Source organism: Pinus tabuliformis, chromosome 7 (assembly GCF_031772625.1).
Source record: "Pinus tabuliformis cultivar Carrire ecotype Pingquan chromosome 7, CPIR1, whole genome shotgun sequence".
Classification (NCBI taxonomy): Eukaryota; Viridiplantae; Streptophyta; class Pinopsida; order Pinales; family Pinaceae; genus Pinus; species Pinus tabuliformis.
In genome coordinates, this window is record NC_142293.1 from 474,604,679 (window position 1) to 474,612,594 (window position 7,916).

Genomic DNA, 7,916 nt, shown 5'->3' on the forward strand with positions numbered 1-7,916 from the left:
TCTAACATGGAATTCCACTGGCCAACCAGCTCAAGAATTCCAGGGAGAGGAAATATGGGCAGACAAGTACCATCAACCCCTCCGGGCAGGTAGCTGCCATCAACCCAACTCTGGGCAGACAAGTACCATCAACCCCTCCGGGCAGGTAATTGCCATCAACCCAAGGCATTCCAGCCTTTCACAATCCGGGCAGACAAGTACCATCAGCCCTTCCGGGCAGGTAACTGCCATCAACCCAAGGCATTCTAGCCTTTCACATCTATCTGCAACTGTCTGGCATGTTAAATTCCTCTGTTATCAATATTTCCCAAAGTAATTTACATAATGAACCATGTAATCATTATCATTAACAAAATAAACATGCATGTACACCATGCATTTACACTTATCCCTCATCATGGGTCCACAACATCTAGATTGATGGGAAACATATCTATCATACACGTTGTATGCATGCAAATTTCCCAAATAACATAATTCATGCATATCATATAACATCATTCTTTATCATTTATGATTTCCATTCACATTGCAGCAATTTACGTGATGAGTTTTCTTGTTGCCATTAAGCTACCACTACTTAATCCGATCAGCAACGTTAGTATAAATATGCATCAGTTAACACGTATTCAATTTCCAAGCATTTTCATGCATACAATATTGTCATGTATAAAATCATATGCAAATATTCATCAATGTATAAATGTCAACAACAGTTGAGTTAATAATCTAAACATTTCCAATTTTGCCATAATCTGTTGTCTTAATCCAAATCGTCATTAATGGAGTATTATCTTACGTTTACTATGGCTAGCTTTGGTCATGCATTGTTAATATAATTAAACATAATCTCTCTAACATACAAGAACATAACTCTATGTCATAATGACTAATCTTTGTGCATACCATTGCTTATCATATAAGCCCTTCTTTAATGTATGCAACACATATTCCCTTCACTAGAATACTACCATCATTTCATACAACAAACTACATACCTCTTTCTTAAAGGAAGTCATTTTAACCTCATTCTTCTATCTTCCCTTTCAGGGAATTATTAAAGATATCCATCTTTATGCATAAAAATCAAGATACAGAACAAGATTTACTTATCCATCCAAAGTCAAGAAATCAACACAACTCATCTAGCAAGACAATCTCTTCAAAAGATTATTGTACTCAAGAGAGTTAACATGATCACTTTCTCTATGTACACACAGAGTCATAATTCCAAAGTCACAATAGCTACCATTATGCAACATGTCTTTGCCTAACACAATTACTTTACTTCAATGCACATAGTTCTTTTCATGAAACAAGTAAGGATTTTGTTTCTTGTATGAACACTATTCTAATGTGTCTTTTAAAGGGAAGAACCTCTATTTTTTATTTTCAAGAAAACTCTCATAGAATCCTTCATCCTCATACATGAAGTATGCACACTCTTCTAGAATGAAACTATATTTATGTATATATATATAATATACTCTTTCCTCAAAAAAGTTAGAAATGAATATCTATGTGCCTAGTAGCACATCTTTAGCTATCTTTATCATGCGATGTCCTCAGGACGTTTATATGCCTCATCTTCTTTTCTCAAGAAGATACTTTGGCTATATCTCGCAAGGATTTTATTCCAAGAAAAATGACAAGAGACAAACATTTCTCACACAAGACTCACATGTAGTCTTTCTAGGAGGAACCACCTATTTTCTTTATTCAGAAAGTATATAAAATAATCAATCTTTACTGTAGAAATCAAACCCATGATATTTCCAATTTGTTTAATAAAACACAGCTGATTATTCTCTATAAAGAATAGAGTTACTTATCTTTTCTTGGTTCAACATGCATAACTAACAAATTAAACCACCCTTACCGAAAGCAATTGCTCTACTTATGCAATTAGAAGCATGATCTCCTAAGTGTCACACATGCACCAGAGTTACCACTTGATGCTAGATGCAACAACTGTCATAACAGTACTATGTGTCCATTTCAGAATAATGACTTCAAGGAGACATTACGAAAATCATTAACATCAACACACTATAGTTATCATTTTCCAACTCCTTAAGCATGGTCAAGGAAATACTCACATGCACATCGAGCGCTATCTAGTCATCCCCAGACTTAGCATCTTCTGCAAGATTCTGACACTCAAGTTTGCGCTATCTGGTCATCACCAGACTTAGCGATTTCTTTTTCCCATCTCCGTCTGTCCCTATAGCACGGTCTTCTTCCTTCTCCTTGCTTCCTTTTCCTCTGGAAGCATCTATGGTTGGGGAAGGTAGTTAGAGTTTACTGACAACTGCATTAGCACAGGTAGTCTATTTATGAATATTTGTCACATGTAATTATACCATGAATGGGTCCTAGAAATGTTACCCACTGAACATGCCTCTTCAATTAACTTCACACTGGAATGCAACATGCATAAGAAATCCATCATTCCCATAGTAGAGATAAATTCAACCATCATTAAATCGAGGCTCCAATGGTTTTTTCTCTCCCAACAAGTAATGATTAACATAAACACATACCATGCTAATGGATTTCAATTAATTAGAGGGTAACATCATTAAATCTATTAAGACATAAGAATATACTATTCACCATGCATTCTCATGATGAATAAAATTAAGAACTCTTCTCATAAACAACCGGAACTATAGCACAGAGAGAGTAAGAATCTTTATACACACATTCCATGCATGTGACATCAGTCAACCTTCACTTGTTTACGAATTGTAATAATCTTAAATCCAATTCAATTAATGCACATACGTTATATTGGTTAGTCATACAACACTAACCAACCTCAACTACCAGTCATTTTCATGCATTCATGACAAGACTTAGTAAAAAAAAATTAGTTATTATAGTCAAATCTCATTACTTGACTCATGGTTTATTCCAAGTCTAAAGGGGTTCTTACAATGTCTTTTAAAAACACTATACCATCAAACCAAGGACAACCCCATATTTTATATTCCTGCATTGGCTCATTAAGTTTTGTTCATTGTAACTTCAATCTTTTTCACTGAATGCATCTTTGTTATTACCATATTTTCAAATCACAAGTGGGTAGTTGATTGTCACTTCCCTCAATGAGTGTTCAATATTGTTCTTAGGTGTGACAAAAGTTTCATTGTCTTTTATCCTCATCAGGAATCTAGTTTCATGAACATAGTTATGCAACAACTTTATTACTTACTATTCAAAGCAGTTATAAACATGAATCACACATATCATGTCGAAAGTAGTGTACTACATAAATCAATATGTGAATGGATAAACTCATACCTGAGTTAATGCCCACTAACGGCGTACCTCAATTTCTTTTCCACTTACCAATTCCCAAAGGCACCAGTACTGCAACCTTTAGCTCTGATACCACTTGTCACATACCCCAGTAACCTCCCATGTAAAAGTAGGGAGTTAGAATTTTTTATACAATTACCACAAATAATTAATCAATTCACAACTCCACAAATCATCATTAACCATTAGATATACTATTCATTAATACATCAAGTAAATTTCCATCAAAGACAGTAAGTTTCATAACCATTGCATAACCTTTAATCACCACTGTAATAACATAAACTGTCTCATGAATCCTTGCATCCATTTCTTGATATCCTTAACCATATTAGATAATCATGTACTAAGACATTATGGTTGTCACATCAAATAAAGAACCATCATCATCAAGGACTCATCATTATCAACGGACACAAAAGGCAATCACACCATTTGAACACCAATTTACCCTGGAAACCCCGTAGGGTGAAAACCAGCAAACGTTTAATCTTATTATTAAACACTCGTGAGGGATTTCACCCCTCACTCAATGGCTTATAAGGGATTCCATCCCTTAACCATTGTTATAAAATCATTACAATGAGTTATCATTAAGTTATCACATAACTAGCTAAAAGCTAATACAGTTCTCACGTAATCTTTTACTTACATACCGCCACATACAACATTCTTTGTGGCATGAATGTTCTGGCGTTGTACGATCCTACAACTGAACTCATCTGCATGGACCATTAATCCTTTTCCTGCCACAAAGTTAACATCACTTTTCCTTTGGCACCATCCGCCATCGTTTCCTGTCAATGTAGTTGTCAACAAACTTTGGAAACAATATTAGATACATTATTAATAATTCATTAAACAACCTCTAAAAGTGATCTTTTAACATCTACTCATCTGCATGAGCAAGCATAACATACTAACTAACTAGTACATCTATTCAAGTTAAATCCTTGTTCTACTTTTCACAACGCTTATTCACACTGGTACATATCTCTCTCTAAGAGATCTAACCATTAGTTTTACAAGTCCATGTTTCTTTTTTAAACATATAACACATTGGTTATGTTTACATACCATGTAATAACTATTGTTCTGCACCCTTGCACATGCATTTCTTTCACATAGTTGTTTTTCAAGATTTTAACATAGTTTTGCTAACATACGAAGAACACATACTTGAAGTATGCACTCTCTTACCAAAAAGAAGCTACAAGAATGAATAACTATGTGCCTAAAAGCACGTCATTAGCTAACTCCCTCATGCATGTAATGCATTTTCAAAACATCAAGAGTTAGCTAGATTCATAAAGCATTTAACACAAAATTCACATGTAATTTATAGAAGGAAAAACTACATATACTTAGCTTTTACATCCTTGCATTTTCTTCACATTCCTCATTGCATACTATTATGTTTATATTCTATCTATATTTGGTAAGAGATCTTTCAAAAGATACCCAAATAAAGCATACTTATATTTATATTTTTCCTTCCAGAAAGCAAGAAAGTTACTTATCTTGTTCATCGCAACCACCTTGCCTCCATCACCGATTGCCTTGGAAGCCAAATGTTATGCAGAAAACAGATTTAGGGTTGCCGTGCTTCCGATGCTTATTCAACATCCATAGAGTAACCAACATAGCAATGGCCCCTCCCATGGAATGACCGGTGAATACCATAGTCTTCCCCCTTTCATAATCTAGGCATGCCTCTTCTTGAATGCTTGAATTGTTGGAAATATAAAGAAATTGGTTGAGAGAATCCCGATGGACTGAACCTGGCTGGTTGTTCACATCTTTCAGACAGTCCAGAAAACCAGTACCATGAATTTGACATTCTCCATATTTGGTTGCTTTGGATGTGAAGAGATGGGAATCAAGAGAGCCACGGAAAGCGAAGACGGAAGTTTTTCCCAAATCAGTCCTCACATAGGAAGGATCATCACGGACTTCACTGATGTAAACATTGCAAGATAATTTGTAGGCAGCCAACAACATATTCACTGAGAAAAAGCTCTCTGATTTGCCCATTGACCTTGCAAATAAATCCTTGGAATACTGCTTCCAAATACACGCTTCAATGGTTCCTTTCGGTTCTTTCCAAAAAACATATTAATAGTTAAAGCATTTTCCCTTATCAGAACGTCCCCCCCGAAATTGTAAGCCTCCTCGTCTATCCCATTCGTTTCTCCTCCTCAAATACCAGGCGCACAAAGATTGGACTCTGACTATCAAATTTTTTCGAGCCCAAAGATCAACCCTAGGACTGCTTCAAATGGCCGACAACGTGTAAGCTATCGCCATCCCTGAAGCGATCTTTGCCGGTATTTTCCCTGTCCACACCAAGACTTTCGTGGAACGCACAATACCCGCATTCAATGAAGCGTTAAGGTCTCCGACTTTAATAATAACCGCGTCACTTAATTAGCGCCCCAAACACAACACAAGGTTTCCGATTTTAATAATAATCCGCACCATGGAATTAGTGCTCCAAACAGAATACCAAGAATCAGTTTTGAATACCAAGAATCAGTTCCGAAACTAACTAGTAACTATTCATAACTGTTATTTTACGCTGAGTTACTACGGACCTTCGGTTTACAACCAACCCGTAAATATTTCACAACGGTTTATTATGATGAGTTATTACGGTAGGGATGTTACAAACTCTATAACTATTAACCAGAAAGTGTTCGCTTGAAAATTACGTATAAGGATTGACTGGTAAATAGAAGTCAGAGTCTTCCCTTGTATGGATGTCCTTAGAAGGTGTATTAATGAGTCTATATGGGTGGAGATAAGGCTTCCTGACACAGAAAGTGTTCACTTGAAAATTACATATACTAATTGACTGGTAAATAGATGTCAGAGTCTTCCCATGTACTAATGTCCTTAGAGGGTGTATTAATGGATCTATAGGATTGGAAATAGGGCTTTCTATGTCCTTCCCATATTTACTTTCCACATGCCAAGAGACTGTATTACTTTAAGTTGTGAGTCAATTACTCGATGTCAACCACCCCATTCAGCTTGTGTCCTTCCCATCTTTACTTTACATCCTTTCCATGCCACCTGCTCCTCTTTCAAATTTAAATTTTAGAGGCGAAGAGACTGTGTCGCCGGTCAGTTTCACACATCCTCTCAATCTGTCCATCATCCTCACCCACTCCATGCGTCCTTCCCATCTTTACTTTCCACATGCAGAGAGATTGTGTTGCTTTAAGTCGTGGATCAATTACTCGATGCTCAGTGTCAACCGCCCCCATTCGTCTTTTGTCCTTCCCATATTTTTACTTTACGTTCTTTCCATGCCATCTACTCCCTATCAGTTACAAAAAATAAGAATAAATGGGACCAATGACCAGACCACCATGTATATTATACAATCTAGTTTATTTATAAATTTAGATTAAAATTAAGATAATTATAATATATATAGAAATGATTATGATTATTAAATTTTTTATATGAATTATGCAATTTAATTTATTTCTAATTTTAGATTAAGATTATTTATAATTTTAGATTAAAATATAAGATAACTATTATATATAGAAATTATTATATATTTTGAAATAATATATTACATTACAATATGTCTATATGAATTAAACAATCAAATTTATTTATAATTTTAGAATAAAATGTAAGATAACTATTATGTATAGAAATGGCTATGGTTATTAAAGGTTTTTTATATTAATATAAAAAATATTAAAATAAAAAGGTTTTTTACTCATGATTTTGATAGGTAACAATAAAGTATTTTATAATTATTTTTGGTTGACAAAGATTTTATAGCATGTTTTCAATTTAAAAGAAATAATAATAATACTTTTACTTCCTACAATATGATTATTTATAAATTTATAATTTATATATTTTTTTTTAATTATTATCAATATTTTTTAAAATGGAATGTATTAATTCTATTTAAAAATTAAATAAAATAGAATTTTTTTAATTAAAAAATAATTAATTCTATTAACTAAATTTTTGATTTTCCTGTAGGATATCAATATATATACATATATATAGTTGTGTAGTGATAAAATGGTATTTTCACCAGACAACAATCTGAAACAAGAGTGTGATTTTTTGTTGTTAAAAAAATATTTTTTGATGTTTAGATGGATTTAGTACTTGTTTAAAACACATTTTTGAATACATAAAGGGAGAAAGTACTATCGAAAACCCCAGGGACACTAGAATTCTACAGATTAGACAAGTTCAACTCAAGTTTTTAAAAATCTCTACCAAATTATGAAAAAATTCATTTTGTCTATAAGTTAGACTACAACTATCCTTATGCTTGGGGACTTCAATGCGAGAACTGCTACCAACCAAGACACTCTACTAAGAAATAACACTAACCCTAATTCCTTATGATTTATTGAGGATTATGACTTAGCTAGTAAATTCAAAAGATATAACCAATAACTTATTTGGTATCGAGTTAATCAAGCTTTGCAACTCCCAAGACTTGGTTATTTGTAACAAGATTAATAAGTGGCCCACATTTGGCCAAATGAATTATATTCATGGGCTTGGAAGCAATATTATGGACTATGCAATATTTGATACATGGG